The 17,866-nt window shown below is 54.2% G+C and overlaps 1 protein-coding gene across 1 annotated transcript in view; it reads right to left on the bottom strand.

Moving 5' to 3' along the window:
• LOC134340544 (junction plakoglobin-like) overlaps positions 1-17,341 on the bottom strand; it is a 137,839-nt gene extending 120,498 nt beyond the window's left edge. Inside the window, exon 1 of the mRNA XM_063037915.1 lies at positions 17,207-17,341. The gene's annotated coding sequence lies outside the window, so the exon portion shown is untranslated. The remainder of the gene's footprint in view (positions 1-17,206) is intronic.
• Positions 17,342-17,866: the final 525 nt, after the last annotated feature.

Here is a 17,866-nt window from a genome sequence, read left to right as displayed (position 1 = left end):
CCACTTTAAATAAACCCGACGAGTTGGCCTCAGCAGCAATGAATTCCACCGATTCACCAGTCTCTGGCTAAAGGAATTCCTCCCTATCGCTAATCTAAATGAACGTTTATTCTATTTAGAGGCTGTGCCCTCTGGTCCAAGACTCCCCCACTATAGGAAACATCCTCTCCACATCCACTCTATCTATGTCCTCTGGTCCTAGACTCCCCCCACTATAGGAAACATCCTCTCCACATCCACTCTGTCTGTGTCCTCTGGTCCTAGACTCCCCCACTATAGGAAACATCCTCTCCACATCCGCTCTATCTGTGTCCTCTGGTCCCAGACTCCCCCCACTATAGAAAACATCCTCTCCACATCCACTCTCTCTGTGTCCTCTGGTCCTAGACTCCCCCCACTATAGAAAACATCCTCTCCACATCCACTCTATCTGTATCCTCTGGTCCTAGACTCTCCCACTATAGGAAACATCCTCTCCACATCCACTCTATCTGTGTCCTCTGGTCCTAGACTCCCCCACTATAGGAAACATCCTCTCCACATCCACTCTGTCTCTGCCTTTTAATGTTCGATAGGTTTCAGTGATATCCCCTCCCCCTCGATTTTTCTGAACTCCAGCGAGTACCAGCCCAGAGCCATCCGACGCTCCTCGTACGTTAACCCTTCCACTCCCAGCACCACTCTCCCGACCCCCCTCTGGAGCCTCGCCAACCGCAGCACGCCCTTCCCTCGATAATTATTTTCTTTTTGCTCCCAAGTCTTGAAGGATTTTTTTTTTAACTCGGATCCCCAAACGCCATTAACCCATCGAGCTGCAGTGTGAACGCCTTGGAACAGCTGCCAAGCTCCGAACATCTCTCGGAGTGATGCCAGTCAAGAAATTAAAGAAACCACAGATTACAATTTGAAGCAGCTGTGGATTTACTTCCCTGTCGTGTGATCGGGGGAGAATAACCAATTCCATAACAATCCAGCCACTCAGCCCATCAAGTCTGCTCCACCATTCTATCATGGCTGATTTACTATCCCCTATTCTCCTGCCTTCGCCCCGTAACCTTTGACACCCTGAACAATCAAGAGCTTACTGACCTCCACCTTAAATGCACACCCAATGGCTCGTCCTCCAATGCCACCTGTGGCAATGAATTCCACGGATTCACCACCCTCTGGCTTAAAAAATTCCTCCCTCAAAAGGGAAAGACACACAGACACACACACAGGTTTGTGGACTGTAGCTGTGAAGGACTCTGGATCAAGGACTCTTTGGGGTGGGAGGGGGCTTCTGTTGTTGCCTGTATAGTGTGGAGGGAGGGGGTCAGAGCTATTGCTGATACAGGTGGGACGGGTCAGGCTTTTTCTGTTGCTTGTGTGGAGCGGGGTGGGGGGGGGGTTGCTTCAGGGTTGTGATGTTTTTACCATTCATTCTGTGGGATTTCTTGTTTTGCGGCCATTGGTGAAGAGTACGAATTTCTGGTTGTATGCTGCATACATTCTCTGATATTAAATCAACCTTTGGACCTCATCTCTGCTCTAAATGGGCATCCCTCTATTCTGACGCTGTGCCCTCTGGTCCTAGACTCCCCCACTATAGGAAACATCCTCTCCACATCCACTCTATCTGTGCCCTCTGGTCCTAGACTCCCCCAGTACAGGAAACATCCTCTCCACATCCACTCTATCTGTGCCTTCTGGTCCTAGACTCCCCCAGTACAGGAAACGTCCTCTCCACATCCACTCTATCTGTGCCCTCTGGTCCTAGACTCCCCCACTATAGGAAACATCCTCTCCACATCCACGCTATCTGTGTCCTCTGGTCCTAGACTCCCCCACTATAGGAAAGCTCCTCACCACGTCCACTCTATTTAGACCTTTCAATATTCAGTAAGTTTCAATGAGACACCACACCCCCACCCCACAATTCTTCCAAACTCCAGCAAGTATGATACCAAAGACAAGTGTTCCTCATACATTCCCAAGATGACTCTCGTCAGCCTCCTCCGCACCATCTCCACCTCCCGTCTTTGGTAAGGGGCCCAGAAGTGCTCACAGTACTCCAAGTGCGGTCTGACCAGTGCCTGACAAAGCCTCAGCATGACGTCTTTGATCTTATATTCCAGTCCCCTCGAAATGAACGCCAACATCGCACTCGCCTTCCTCACCACCGGCGCGACCCGTAAGTCAACCTTTTCAGGGAATCCTGCAGCTGGACTCCCAAGTCAGTTTGCCCCCTCTGAAATAACATCCCCATTTAGAAAACAGACTATGCCTTCACTCCTTCTCAAATTAATAGTTTTTTTCTTAAATCAAAGTATATATGCAAGACAAGACCATAAGACAAAGGAGAAGTCGGCCATTCGGCCCATCCAGTCTGCTTCGCCATTTTATCATGAGCTGATGCATTCTTCCATTTAGTCCTCCTCCCCCACCTTCTCACCATAACCTTTGATGCCCTGGCTACTCAGATACCTATCAATCTCTGCCTTAAATACACCCAATGACTTGGCCTCCACTGCCGCCCGTGGCAACAAATTCCATAGATTCACCACCCTCTGGCTAATAAAACATTTCTCCGCATCTCTGTTCTGAATGGGTGCCCTTCAATCCGTAAGTCATGCCCTCTTGTACTAGACTCCCCCATCATGGGAAACAACTTTGCCACATCCACTCTGTCCATGCTGTTCAACATTCGAAATGTTTCTATGAGGTCTCCCCTCAAAGGGATTCACTATCATTCACCAAGTACAATAGAACTAACGAAAACTGTGAAGTTCGACAAACGACATAGGCTCTGGAGACTTTGAAAGTGAGCCAGCAAACTCCCCCTCCCCCAGGTTGTGGAATCAGTTCATAGTCGACCTCTGAGTGGATGACATAATCAATTAAAACAAAACACTAACACACACACAAAGACTGGGAAACGGAGGACGTGCAAAAGCCCGTGAGCATCTCCCAGTCTCCCAACGTGGACGACCGTACACTTCCCGACACCGCGTCCCTTCTCCCGGCCCTTCTACCACCTCAACCCAACCGCCAACCACCACCGTTATCGTCCACGAAGCCATCAATCCCGAATCTGGGTACAAAGCTCTTCGCTTTACTCCAGACCTCCCGAAACAAAACACTAGCATTGCAATTTTCCCTTCTTCGCCTCCGAGAACCTGAGAGTTTACCTGTTCAGGAATCCTGCACGAGGACTCCCAAGTCCCTTTTCCCCCACCCCCACCGATTTTTGAATCGGCTCCCCATTTAGAAAATAGTCTCCACCTTTATTCCTTCTACCAGTGTGCGCGACCATACACTTCCTGACACTGTATCCCATCAGACACACCTTTGCCCATTCTCCCAACCAGAGGGCACAGATAGAGTGGATGTGGAGAGGATGTTTCCTATAGTGGGGGAGTCTAGGATCAGAGGACACAGAGTGGATGTGGAGAGGATGTTCCCTATAGTGGGGGAGTCTAGGACCAGAGGACACGGATAGAGTGGATGTGGAGAGGATGTTCCCTATAGTGGGGGAGTCTAGGACTAGAGGACACAGATAGAGTGGATGTGGAGAGGATGTTTCCTATAGTGGGGGAGTCTAGGACCAGAGGACACAGATAGAGTGGATGTGGAGAGGATGTTTCCTATAGTGGGGGAGTCTAGGACCAGAGGACACGGATAGAGTGGATGTGGAGAGGATGTTTCCTATAGTGGGGGAGTCTAGGACCAGAGGACACAGATAGAGTGGATGTGGAGAGGATGTTTCCTATAGTGGGAGAGTCTAGGACCAGAGGGCACAGATAGAGTGGATGTGCAGAGGATGTTTCCTATAGTGGGGGAGTCTAGGACCAGAGGACACAGATAGAGTGGATGTGGAGAGGATGTTTCCCATAGTGGGGGAAGTCTAGGACCAGAGGGCACAGATAGAGTGGATGTGGAGAGGATGTTTCCTATAGTGGGGGAGTCTAGGACCAGAGGGCACAGATAGAGTGGATGTGGAGAGGATGTTTCCTATGGTGGGGGAGTCTAGGACCAGAGGGCACAGATAGAGTGGATGTGGAGAGGATGTTTCCTATAGTGGGGGAGTCTAGGACCAGAGGACACAGATAGAGTGGATGTGGAGAGGATGTTTCCTATAGTGGGGGGAGTCTAGGACCAGAGGACACAGATAGAGTGGATGTGGAGAGGATGTTTCCTATAGTGGGGGGTCTAGTTGGGGGGGTGGGGAAGGGAGAAGAACGAATTAGCTTGCGATCTGTCACCGGGAAATGCTTCGGAAGACGGCCCCAAGCTCGGCTGCGGGAGGAGGACAAGGAGCAACATCCCGTAAAAAGAAAATGAGCGCTGACAGAGATGCCAGCAGAGGCTCCGAAGACCTCCCCACTCCCCACAACCCCCCACCCCCGGGAGAGGAAGGATTTTCGCCAAGACGGCGTACAAAGTCGTACGCAGAAAGCCCGGGTGCGAGCAAGGCCAACCAGAAAGCGCCGAGCACTGCTCTACAGTAGGCGGGAGTGGCCGGCAGCTTGCGGTCTAGTTTCGCTGTAATCCAAAACCATTACGCACGTCGCCTGGGAACAGGCATCGATACCTGCCCCTCCCAGAGAGTCTCTTCTCACAGGCACCCCAGCACGGTAGGGGAAAAAAAAACTACTGCGTCAACAGTTTGCAAGTAACAACAGGAAAGTCTAAATTATTTATTTTAAAAAAAAGGTCTCATTACCACCCATCTCGGCCCTTCCCACAATCTGCGCAGATGAGAGCAGCTTAACAGGTGCCTTGCTCGGGGGGGGGGGGGGGAGAGAAGAGAAAAGAGAGGAGAAAGGAGCCCAAAGCAGACAGAAAACAGAAACAAGGGACACCAGACCGATCTGGTTCCTCAGAACAGAACGCAGCCTTCATTCTCTACACAGACACACACCCCGACAAGAAATTTAAAGAGAACTATGCAGGGGATTCACCGCTGGTAATTATTAACCACCGGCTGGTTAATCATCGCTCGCCCACTCTCGTCACCAACAAGCAGGAAGAGTGCTTATCCAGCATTTTCTGCCGCAGAGCACGACAGCCCACGAACCGGCCCTTCGGCCCCCGGGCCCATCGACCTGCGCCCTCCCCACCCGTGCACCGATCCGAATCCCTCTTGAAAGGCTGCCGTCGTTCTACCCTCCGGGCGAAGTTTAAGGTAAATCTATTATCAGAGTGCCTACACGTCACCACATACAACCCCGAGATTTTTTTCTTCCCGCCCCCCCCACCCCTTGCGGGCATACTCAACAAACCTATATAGTAACTGGAAACAGGATCACTGGAGGATCGGGTTCTCTTCAAATAGCTCCCCTTCCACCCTCGACCCATGACCTCTAGGTTTAGTCACCCCCGATCTCAGTGGAAAAATCCTGCTTGCATTTACCCTACCTATACCTTTCATAATTTTGTACATCTCTATCAGATCTCCCCCCAGTCTTCTATGCTTCAAGGAATAAAGTCGTAACGTGCTCATAACTTAGATCTTCAAATCTCCTCCTCAATCTTCCTACACTCCAGGGAACAAAACCCCAACCAATTCAAGCTTTCCTGATAACTCAGGTCCTCAAACCTCCCCCTCAGTCTCCCACGCTCCAGAGAATGAAGCCTCAACCTACTCAGCCTTTCCCGATAACTCGGGAGACTTTCAGCTCCTTCCCAAGCCCTGGCAACGTCCTGTTGTTTGCTGTTGGTAACCCAGTGCTGATTCAGAGAGTGCCTACTTTTCCCTGCCTACACACCCAGATTTCTGAAAGATAAAACTGCCAAGTAGACAAAAAAAAAACACATACACACAACCCACAAACAGCGCTGACTTGGAACGAATTTAAAATTGATTGGATCTGAACGGTTACATGCTGTTGTCTCACCCAGTCACGTGTGTATAACCTTTTCAGGCATCAACCCCACCAAATTATTTCTAATCCAGCCGTTTTGACCACAGGAGTGAAATTAGGCCATTCAGCCCACCCAGACTGCTCCATCATGGCTGATTTACTATCACTCTCGACCCCCATTCTCCTGCCTCCTCCCCGTAACCACTGACGCCTTGACTAATCGAGAACCCGCCCGCCTCCGCTTTATGCACCCAACACCTTGATCTCCGAGGCCACCTGTGGCAACGAACCCTCCCCATCTTCGATCTAAATGGACCCCCCCCTACAAATACAAGATTTTGCCCCCTGCCCCTGGATTTTTCCCACTATAGGAAACATCCTCTCCACATCCTTCCGGGGACCATTGTTGCCCAGCAGAACACAAGTTAAGTCAGTGGATCCTGATCTTCGAGTCCTCATATTCCACCTGGGTTGACCCCCAACCTGACAGCACGAATGTCCGTTTCTCTAACTCCTGGTAAATTCTCCACTCTTCCCCTTCCCCCATTCCCCTCTCAACCGCCCTGTGGTTCCCCTTCTCCTTTATACCTTATTGTCGCCAAACAATTGATACTAGAACGTACAATCATCACAGCGATATTTGATTCTGCGCTTCCCGCTTCCCTGGATTACAAATCGATAGTAAATATTAAAAATTTAAATTATAAATCATAAATAGAAAACAGAAAAATGGGAAGTAAGGTAGTGCACAAAAAAAAACGAGAGGCAGGTCCGGATATTCGGAGGGTACGGCCCAGATCCGGGTCAGGATCCGTTCAGCAGTCTTATCACGGTTGGAAAGAAGCTGTTCCCAAATCTGGCCGTATGAGTCTTCAAGCTCCTGAGCCTTCTCCCGGAGGGAAGAGGGATGAATAGTGTGTTGGCTGGGTGGGTCATGTCCTTGATTATCCTGGCAGCACTGCTCCGACAGCGTGTGGTGTAAAGTGAGTCCAAGGACGGAAGATTGGTTTGTGTGATGTGCTGGGCTGTGTTCACGATCTTCTGCAGCTTCCTCCGGTCTTGGACAGGACAACTTCCATACCAGGTTGTGATGCACCCTAGAAGAATGCTTTCTACGGTGCATCTATAAAAATTAGTGAGGGTTTTGGGGTGCTTTCCTCTGCCTTTCTCCCGAGTTCTTTCATCAGATTCCTTCTTCTTCTGGCCCTCGTACCTCTTCCCCCCTCCCATCTTCTTACTTCACCCACCCCTTCCCCCCGCACCTGTCAACTTGTACTACCTCCTCTTCTGCGCCCCCCCCCAATAACTTCTTTTAATTCTGGCTTCTGCCCTCCCCCTCCTTTCCAGTACTGACGAAGGGTCTCGGCCCGAAACGTCGACTCTGTATCCCTTTATCCCGACCTCCGGCATGGCCTGACCCCCACCTCCCCCACCCACCTCTGGATTTCCAGCATCCGCAGAAACCTCTTGCGCGCCTGATCTCCACCCGGCTCTATCCTCAGCCGCCCGGGGGTCGTCGTGATGCGTCGGAGCTCTGGGTGAGACCCACCCCCAAACGTGCGCCTTCCAAGGAGGTAGCTCCTGAGGTACGAGAAGCGGCCCCTATTCTCCGTGGGGCAATCGGCCGACTTAAAGAGCGTGGCAAAGCTTGGTTGGTTCTTTGACGCAAGGCCCATCTTCTCACGTGACGTGGCGAACAACGTTCCCTCGAATTTATTCACTTATTTATTAATGAGAAGGAGGATGAGAGGAGATATATATAGAGGTGTACAAGATAATAAGAGGAATAGATAGAGTGGACAGCCAGCGCCTCTTCCCCAGGGCACCACTGCTCAATACAAGAGGACATGGCTGTAAGGTAAGGGGTGGGAAGTTCAAGGGGGATATTAGAGGAAGGTTTTTTACTCAGAGAGTGGTTGGTGCGTGGAATGCACTGCCTGAGTCAGTGGTGGAGGCAGATACACTAGTGAAGTTTAATAGACAGGTATATGGAGGAATTTAAGGTGGGGGGTTATATGGGAGGCAGGGTCTGAGGGTCGGCACAACATTGTGGGCCGAAGGGCCTGTACTGTGCTGTACTATCCTATGTTAAACTCCAAGCAGGAGACTTCTAATGTGGCCTGAAAACTACGTGGCTCTCGCAGCGTGTCTGTGCCGCAGGCCAGCTGCGGACATTTGGACTCACACTTGAACCACACCCACCACTCACAACACAAGTAAACAAGGTCAGGCCGTGAAAAGAACCGAATATTCCACAACGTCCTGCCAGAGGATCGTGCACTTTCTCCCTCCCTCCCGGCAAGTTTATATAACACACACACACACATTACAGAAAGGCAACAAGTCATTCAAATCTACAGGATGGGTGGCCAAGTGGTTAAGGTGTTGGACCAGTGATCCGAAGATCGCAAGTTCGAGACTCAGCCCAGGCAGCATGTTGTGTCCTTGAACAAGGCACTTAACCACACCTTGCTCCTGTACGTTTATAGCCCAGCGGCGCCAGTTGGCGCAATATATGGGCAAGAGGATGTTCTTCCAACTTATAAGTTGGGGTTTCTGAGGTGTCCGGGGAGGGGACATCACCTCTGGTGAAGGGGCCATTCTGGGGGCACCCGCCAGACACTCAGCTCTCACCTGTGGCTCTAAGTAGCCGTCTGACGGCCACAACACCTCCCCCAACCCGGTACACCGCTTCGACAGGTGGGCTAAACCGAGCAAGGACCACTTCGACAGGTGGGCTGAACCGAGTGGGGGTCGCCAATGGATCTCCTACCCCCCCCCCCGTGAGGCAGGGACGCGGCCTGCCCCCGCGCGCGAAGCCGGCTCCTTAGGACGAGACCCTCAGGACAAGGAAGGAGGGTCCGCAACGGCCCCGCGGAGAGCGAAGGGCCTGGCGAGGCCACAGAAGACGTCACGGTCACCCACCGCAACCAAGGAAGACCCCGGCTCTGCGACGACCACTCGGACCAGCGGTTCAGAGCGCGTGGAACTGCCCCAGCACAAAGGGTTTTCCATGTTAAAGTCCCTCCTGCACCGGTCCCCTGTCATTGCCAGATAAGACGGACTAGCACCGTCTGTCACTTGGTACTTGTGGGGGGTGCGGGGGGGAGAAAAACTGTGGATTACAGCAACTATCACGAGCAAATTAAATAGTCAAGTACTGCAAAGTAGTGGGTGGTGTCCGTGGGTTCAACGTCCATTCAGAAACCGGAGGGCAGAGGGGAAGAAGCTGTTCCCCAACCGTTGAGCGGGAACTTGCCTGCTCCGCCATCTTGTCTCAGATGGCTTCCCGATCCGCTGTCCAGGCCTCTCGGGTTTGGACCCAGCGGGGAATTCCCATCACCTCTCCCTGGGGGTCGTCCTCCTCCTCGCCTTTCCCCCACAGTCCACTTTCCTCAATCACATCCCTTCCTCTCCAAGCCCCTGACCGTCCCCACCCACCCGCCTGGCTTCGCCAAACGCCTTCTAGCTCGACCTCCTTATGCCCCTTCCCCCATGCACATTTTTACCCCGGTGTCTTTCCCCACTTCCTCCCCCCCCCCCCGGAGGGCCTGGGGCCAAAGTTCTTTATTCATTTCCGCAGATGCTGCCTGGCCTGCTCAACTTTGTGCATGAATCGCTCCGGGTTTCTGCAGACTTTCTCCTGTTTACCAAAAACAAAAGCTGTTGTCTCCCTGAAGCTCCCAGCAGGTGCCTGAGAGCTCTTCCGCCTGGGCTGGGCGAGACCGCCACGGTTTGGGGAGGCTCTGCAACAGGTAGCCGAAGCTGTCCAACGCACCACTGGCACCGGGCAAGAGAAGTTCACGTAGGTACACAGACAGGAGGGGTATGATCCGGGGGGTAGGTCGACGGGAGGAGATGATTAACAGTCTAGCACGGACGAGATGGGCCGAAGGCCTGCTTCTGTGCCGTAGGAGACCAGATAAAGGGTTCCCCAAACCCTGTTGCGCCTTGCATCCCCCTAATGTTAACCAAAACGTCCGCAGACCCGAGCTTGGGAACTCCCCCCCCCCCGCAGAGAGAGGAGGAAAATAAGGATTTTGTCTTTGAAACTACTTCTGATTAACGGTTAACCAAGCAATAAACAGAGTTTAATGAACTCCCCGTGAATGACAGGGACAGGGAGGGAGAGGCAATTAGTCGAAAAGTAACAGACCCAGAATACAGCTGAATAATTCCTCGCCCACAGTCTGCCATCAAAAGGTCAGCACCGGCTTTTGTTCGAAACCAGGCTCCGCGCGCTAACCAACGCTCGAGTTGGCAAGCAAAATTAATGAAACGCACGTGGACAGGCAACAAACAATATGCAAAGGAAAAACACACAACTTCAGAGCCACAACACAGCTGCTGTGCAATAATAGTGACACCACACCGTTGACGTGTTCATGAATCACACTGCTCCTCCCAGATTACCTGCTCACCTGCGAAGCCATATCCCGCCCACTGGGCAAACAACACAGCTGACAGCACCGTCAGCAGTTTCGAGACCCTTATCAAAGTCGTGCTGGCACTAGACTCATGAGAGCGATCCCAGAAATAATGACAGCGTTAACACATTCAGGCTCTGGGCCGATACTCACTGAAGGTTAGAAGAGCGAGGTTTCTTGGGGGGGTGGGGGTGGAATCTGATTGCAAAATATCAAACAGTGAAATGTCTGGATAAGAGTGGATGTGGAGAGGGTGTTTCCTATAGTGGGGGAGTCTAGGACCAGAGGACATAGATAGAGTGGATGTGGAGAGGATGTTTCCTATAGTGGGGGAGTCTAGGGCCAGAGGACACAGATAGAGTGGATGTGGAGAGGATGTTTCCTATAGTTGGGGAGTCTAGGACCAGAGGACACAGATAGAGTGGATGTGGAGAGGATGTTTCCTATAGTGGGGGAGTCTAGGACCAGAGGACACAGATAGAGTGGATGTGGAGAGGATGTTTCCTATAGTGGGGGAGTCTAGGACCAGAGGACACAGACAGAGTGGATGTGGAGAGGATGTTTCCTATAGTGGGGGGAGTCTCGGACCAGAGGACACAGATAGAGTGGATGTGGAGAGGATGTTTCCTATGGTGGGGGAGTCTAGAACCAGAGGACACAGATAGAGTGGATGTGGAGAGGATGTTTCCAATAGTGGGGTGGGGGGGGGGGAGTCTAGAACCAGAGGGCACAGCCTCAGAATAGAGGGATGTCCATTTAGAACAGAGATGAGGAGGAATTTCTTTAGCCAGATGGTGGTGAATCTGTGGAAATCATTGCCACAGGTAGTTGTGGAGACCAAGTCACTGGGTATATCTCATAGATTCCCGGTCAGTCAGGGTGTCAAATATTACGGGGGGGGCGGGGTTGGGGACAAAGGAGAAGGCTGAAACTTGGGGCTGAGAAGGATAATAAGTCAACTGCAATTTAATGGCAGAGCAAACTCAATGGGCAAAATGGCCTAATTCTGCTCCCATGTCCAACGTCAAAGTTAACCACTGACTACAGGTAATTTATACACGTTCTCTCCCGTTTTCCCTCTGGGTGCTCAGCTTTTCTCTCACACAGTCGAAGGACGTACCGATTGGCAGGTTAATCGGTCATTTTTAAAACTGTCCCCGTGAATTGGCGAGGGTACAAATCGGGGGGGGGCTGCCAACCGGCACGGCTCGACTCGCAAGGCTCACTCCGCACCGCAACACCGCAATTTAACAATTAAAATGACAGAGCATAGCTTTAACAAGATCGCAGGAAAGTAAACACAGAAGCTGGAAATCTGTGGCACATTACAGGCCCTTCGGCCCACAATATTGTGCTGACCACGTAACCTACTACAGCAACTGCCCAGAATTTCCCTACCACATAGCCCTCTGTTTTTCTAAGCTCTGTGTACCTATCTAAGAATCTCTTAAAAGACATTATCGTATCTGCTTCCACCACCATCACTGGCAGCCCATTCCACGCACTCAACACTCTGTGAAAAACTTACCTCTGACGTCCCCTCTGTACCTTCTTCCCGGCCTCTCAAAACTCTGCCCTCTCATGCTAGCCATTCCAGCCCCGGGAAAAAGCCTCTGACTATCTACACGATCAATGCCTCTCATCATCTTATACACCTCTATCAGGTCACCTCTCGTCCTCTGTCGCTCCAAGGAGAAAAGGCCAAGTTCACTCAACCTATTCTCATAAGGCATGCTCCCTAATCCAGACAACATCCTTGTAAATCTCCTCTGCACCCTTTCTGTGGTTTCCACATCCTCCATGTAGCGAGGTGACCAGTACTCCAAGTATCTTGTAATGCACTGGAAGTGCTGGGTGTGGGTAGTGCCCTGCCAGGGGTGCTGGTAGAGACAGATACATTAGGGAGGCCGAGGAAACTCTTTGACAGCCATGTGGATGATAGGAAAATGGAGAGTTATGGAAGAGGGAAGAATTAAGACCCATCTTGCAGTAGGTCAAATGGCTGGCACCGCCTTTTTGGATCCGGACTGCGCTGGGATGTTCTAGGAATCTACAGGTCAAGCTACTAGTTAATCCGCTGGTTCATGACGTTGGCATGGACGAGTTAGGTAGGAGAACCTGCCTCTGTTGCTCCCGACTGGAATAGTGGGACTTCATTAGCGCAAGAGATTCTGCAGATGCTGGAAACCCAGAGCAACGCAACGCAACACACACAAAATGCTGGAGGAACTCAGCAGGCCAGGCAGCATCTGCGGAGGGGAATAAACTGTCGGTGTTTCTGTCCAGGACTGGAAAGGAAGAGGGAAGAAGCCCACACAGTGCTGGATGAACTCAGCAGATCAGGCAGCATCTATGAACAGTCAACATTCTGGGCTGCGACCATTCGAAAGGATTGGGAAAGGTTGGGGGGGGGAGAGGAAAGGAGGTCCCAGAAAGAGAGGTGAGGTAAGAAGGTGGGTAGGTGGGGGAGGGGGAGGAGTACAAGCTGACAAGTGAGGGGGAAGGTGGGGTGGGTGAGGGAGGGAGAGGAGGACAAGCTGACAGGTGACAGGTGAGACCAGGTGAGGGGGGGAAGGGGAGGAGGACAAGCTGATAGGTGAGACCAAGTGAGGGGGAAGGTGGGTGGGTGGGTGGGAGAGGGGAGGAAGACAAGCTGACAGGTGAGGGGGAAGGTGGGTGGGGGAGGGGAGAGGAGGACAAGCTGACAGGTGAGGGGGAAGGTGGCAGGGGGAGGGGAGAGGAGGACAAGCTGACAGGTGAGGGGGAAGGTGGGTGGGGGAGGGGAGAGGAGGACAAGCTGACAGGTGAGGGGGAAGGTGGGTGGGGGAGGGGAGAGGAGGACAAGCTGACAGGTGAGGGGGAAGGTGGGTGGGGAGGGGAGAGAAGGACAAGCTGACAGGTGAGGGGGAAGGTGGGCGGGGGAGGGGAGAGAAGGACAAGCTGACAGGTGAGGGGGAAGGTGGGCGGGGGAGGGGAGAGAAGGACAAGCTGACAGGTGAGGGGGAAGGTGGGTGGGGGAGGGGAGAGGAGGACAAGCTGACAGGTGAGGGGGAAGGTGGGTAGGGGAGGGGAGAGAAGGACAAGCTGACAGGTGAGGGGGAAGGTGGGCGGGGGAGGGGAGAGAAGGACAAGCTGACAGGTGAGGGGGAAGGTGGGTGGGGGAGGGGAGAGGAGGACAAGCTGACAGGTGAGAGGGAAGGTGGGTAGGAGAGGGGAGAGAAGGACAAGCTGACAGGTGAGAGGGAAGGTGGGTGGGAGGGGGAGGAGGATGAGCTGACAGGTGAGACCAGGTTGGGGGGGGGGCGAGTGTGGGAGGGGTGGATGAGGTAAGGAGCTGGAAGGTGAAAGTGGAAAAGGGGGCACATGGTCGAAGAGCCAGAGAGGAAGCAGTGAGACAGGCACTGCAGATGAATCCAGACACACACACACAATGCTGGAGGAACTCGGCAGGCCAGGCAGCCTTGGTGAAGGGGAACAAAACGGTCCACTTTCCGTCAAGACCCCTCAACGGAGCAGGTGCAAGGTGCTCCGTCCCACACCAACACAGTTCGAGGATGCCTCGAATCTATATTCGGTCATTCTAAACAGAATCAGGTTTAGTGTCACTGGGATGGATCGTGAAGGGTGGTGGGGTGGAGATACGTCTCTACCAACCCTTCCCTCCACTGGGCTGCAGGTCACCCTTGGGCGAGGTGTAGCACCTGCTTAGCCCCTCGATCAGGGTCACGTGGGAGCAGGTGGTGGACGGTCGTACGAGCAGCCGGTGCAGATCACAAGTCCTGGTGATGCAACCACTGACGCCAGGCAGACAATCTCTGAAGAGTACTGATAATGGCTGGGGGGGAGGGGGGGTCACCCATCTTGTAAAGTCACTGCCCAGAAGAAGGCGATGGCAAACCACTTATAGAAAAATAAATTTGACAAGAACAGTCACGGGAAGACCGTGATTGCCCACATAATTGAACTGGCTCGTCATTCACCTCCACTTTCCACACACCATCAATTTGTCTGCCCTGCGACAATGCACTCACGAAAAGTTAGCCCTCCAGAACTTTACAGAAAAGTTCCTCCCTATTGAAGATTCTCAGAACCAATGCAAAGCAGAACAAAATAATTGTTACTCCGGATAAGGTGGAACACAAACACAATAATATAATATTTTAAAAACAGTAAATATAAATACATAAAATAGTTTATAGACACAGATTCATTGTGCGTCCATAAAGTGACGCTGGGCACAGGAGTGCCCGTACATAAGGTGACTCTGACAGGAAATGATAAAGGAGTGGTGGTTGGGGGTGTGTGTGGAGGGGTGGGGTCAGTGGTGGTTGGGGATGTGTGTGGAGGGGTGGGTCAGTGGGGGATTGGGGGTGTGTGTGGAGGGCTGGGTCAGTGGTGGTTGGGGGTATGTGTGGAGGAGTGGGTCAGTGGGGGTGTGTGGAGGGGTGGGTCAGTGGGGGATTGGGGGTGTGTGTGGAGGGCTGGGTCAGTGGTGGTTGGGGGTGTGTGTGTAGGGGTGGGTCAGTGGTGGTTGGGGGTGTGTGTGGAGGGGTGGGTCAGTGGGGGTGTGTGTGGAGGGCTGGGTCAGTGGGGGATTGGGGGTGTGGAGGGGTGGGTCAGTGGTGGTTGGGGGTGTGTGTGGAGGGCTGGGTCGGTGGGTGATTAGGGGTGTGTGTGGAGGGCTGGGTCAGTGGTGATTGGGGGTGTGTGTGGAGGGCTGGGTCAGTGGTGATTGGGGGGGTGTGTGGAGGGGTGGGTCAGTGGTGGTTGGGGGTGTGTGTGGAGGGGTGGGTCAGTGGGGGATTGGGGGTGTGTGTGGAGGGCTGGGTCAGTGGGGGATTGGGGGTGTGTGTGGAGGGGTGGGTCAGTGGGGGATTGGGGGTGTGTGTGGAGGGGTGGGTCAGTGGTGGTTGGGGGTGTGTGTGGAGGGCTGGGTCAGTGGGGGATTGGGGGTGTGTGTGGAGGGCTGGGTCAGTGGGGGATTGGGGGTGTGTGTGGAGGGGTGGGTCAGTGGTGGTTGGGGGTGTGTGTGGAGGGGTGGGTCAGTGGGGGATTGGGGGTGTGTGTGGAGGGGTGGGTCAGTGGGGGATTGGGGGTGTGTGTGGAGGGCTGGGTCAGTGGTGATTGGGGGTGTGTGTGGAAGGGTGGGTCAGTGGGGGATTGGGGGTGTGTGTGGAGGGGTGGGTCAGTGGGGGATTGGGGGTGTGTGTGGAGGGGTGGGTCAGTGGGGGATTGGGGGTGTGTGTGGAGGGCTGGGTCAGTGGGGGATTGGGGGTGTGTGTGGAGGGCTGGGTCAGTGGGGGATTGGGGGTGTGTGTGGAGGGCTGGGTCAGTGGGGGATTGGGGGTGTGTGTGGAGGGGCGGGTCAGTGGGTGATTGGGGGTGTGTGTGGAGGGCTGGGTCAGTGGGGGATTGGGGGTGTGTGTGGAGGGCTGGGTCAGTGGGGGATTGGGGGTGTGTGTGGAGGGCTGGGTCAGTGGGGGATTGGGGGTGTGTGTGGAGGGCTGGGTCAGTGGGGGATTGGGGGTGTGTGTGGAGGGCTGGGTCAGTGGGGGATTGGGGGTGTGTGTGGAGGGCTGGGTCAGTGGGGGATTGGGGGTGTGTGTGGAGGGCTGGGTCAGTGGGGGATTGGGGGTGTGTGTGGAGAGGTGGGTCAGTGGTGGTTGGGGGTGTGTGTGGAGGGGTGGGTCAGTGGGTGATTGGGGGTGTGGAGGGGTCGGTCGGTGGGTGATTGGGTGTGTGGAGGGGTGGGTCGGTGGGTGATTAGGGGTGTGTGTGGAGGGATGGGTCAGTGGGGGATTGGGGGTGTGTGTGGAGGGGTGGGTCAGTGGGGGATTGGGGGTGTGTGTGGAGGGGTGGGTCAGTGGGGGATTGGGGGTGTGTGTGGAGGGGCGGGTCAGTGGGTGATTGGGGGTGTTGATCAGCCTCACTGCTTGGGGGAAAAGTCTCACTGATCGCTCAGAGTATTGAAAGTACACAGCCACATCCACGGCCAAAGGAGGCGGAAGGACCAGAGTTGGACTGCGAGCTTAGGGCGATGCTGTACAGTTATGGCAATATGCTGGTGGGGGGGGGGGGGTTGGGTTGGAGTGGAGGGGAAGGGATTTAACACGAAACACCCACCCCCAATACACACACACAAACGTGACGTATCGAGGCCTCCCGGGCTGCGTCAGTTTCGACGAAGTAATCAATACCGACTCCACCGATCGGACTCTAAACAGCCCCGTGATTAAGCCTCGCCACACCCTAGCGCTGGGCACTCCTGGCACAACACGGGGAGCATTTTCTGTTTCCCCTCCGCGCTGCCCGCGAACTGTCTCCACAATAGCAGGCGGCCGTGAGCCGCAGAGGCGGACGGGCGGGGTTTGGGGGGGTGGGGGGGGGAAGAACCGCTTCTGAACCCCCCCCCGAAACACTGTACCCCGGGTTGCAGAGGAGGGAGGAGGGGAGGTTGCCAAACTTTACCGCCCACCACAACTAGAAGACACCTGGGAAGGAGCAGCCTTCCAGACCCTCCACACGGAGGGTAGACGAGAACTCTGCAGCGGCGGAGCACCGGAACCAAACCAGGGGCGGGAGGCGCAACACAACTTCTCAAACTCTGCTGCCGACAACACAGAGAGATAGGGAAAGAAAAATCCTTGGAAACTCCGACCATTTCTAGTCCCTCCAAAACAACAGCGACCAGTCGGCCGGGAATCCATCCCCGACCCCCCCCCCCCGGCCTCTCTTCCCTCCCGAGAAGGGGGCGCAAAAACGCCGACTCGGTCGGGGTAGGGTCAACGCCCTGTCCGTGTTGGAGAGAGACTTGCGCAGGTAACAGGTAGCCAGACGTCCCATCCCGCAGGCACCGCGTCCCCGCACTCGCCCCGGCTGGTCGACCCAGCCAACGCTACCCGGAGAGGCGGCCCCACCGCGGAGCCCACTTACCTGCCCCGGTGCCTTTCCAGCCCGCACTGTCCAAGCGTCCCGCTGCCGCCGCCACCCGCTTCACACTCGTCCCCCCAAGAACAAAAGAGCGGCTGCCACCGAAACTGGCGGCGCGCCCACCCTCGGGCCGCGCCCATTGGACCGCCGCCGCCAGCCCGCTCGCCCATTGGGTGAGCCCGCCGTCCGTCCGGCGGAGGAACCCCGTCTCCATTGGCGGGCTGGTCCCACAGCCTCTTCCCCCTCCCGCCGCGCCCATTGGTCGGCTGTGACAGAGCCTCGCTTGGCACTGGTCGGATTTCCAAGACAATCGCGGGTTGGGATTCCATATGCAAATGAGACGCCCGTCCTCTCTGCGGCTGCGCATGGCCGCACCTGAGCGGGTCGAGGTGAGTCACCGGCTCCTGTCAATCAGTGCCGGCTCCCGCTCAGGTGAGTCCAGTACCTGTGGCCGGTTCCATACCAGGACCCTCTTGAAAAAAGATTCAAGATTCAAGAGGTAGGGAGGATTGTTACCCCCGGAGCTAACGCAGCAACAAAAAAAAAGCACAATAATTATAAATACATAAAATCTTTTAGATACACAGATAGGCTGGTCCTGGACTTATTTCCATCTGGCATAATTTACATATTATGTAAATTCGGACTTCAACTACTGTACAG

Source organism: Mobula hypostoma, chromosome X1 (genome assembly GCF_963921235.1).
Source record: "Mobula hypostoma chromosome X1, sMobHyp1.1, whole genome shotgun sequence".
Taxonomy (NCBI): Eukaryota; Metazoa; Chordata; class Chondrichthyes; order Myliobatiformes; family Myliobatidae; genus Mobula; species Mobula hypostoma.
Note: the sequence above shows the minus strand (reverse complement) of the source record. Positions and strands in the feature narration are given on the sequence as shown.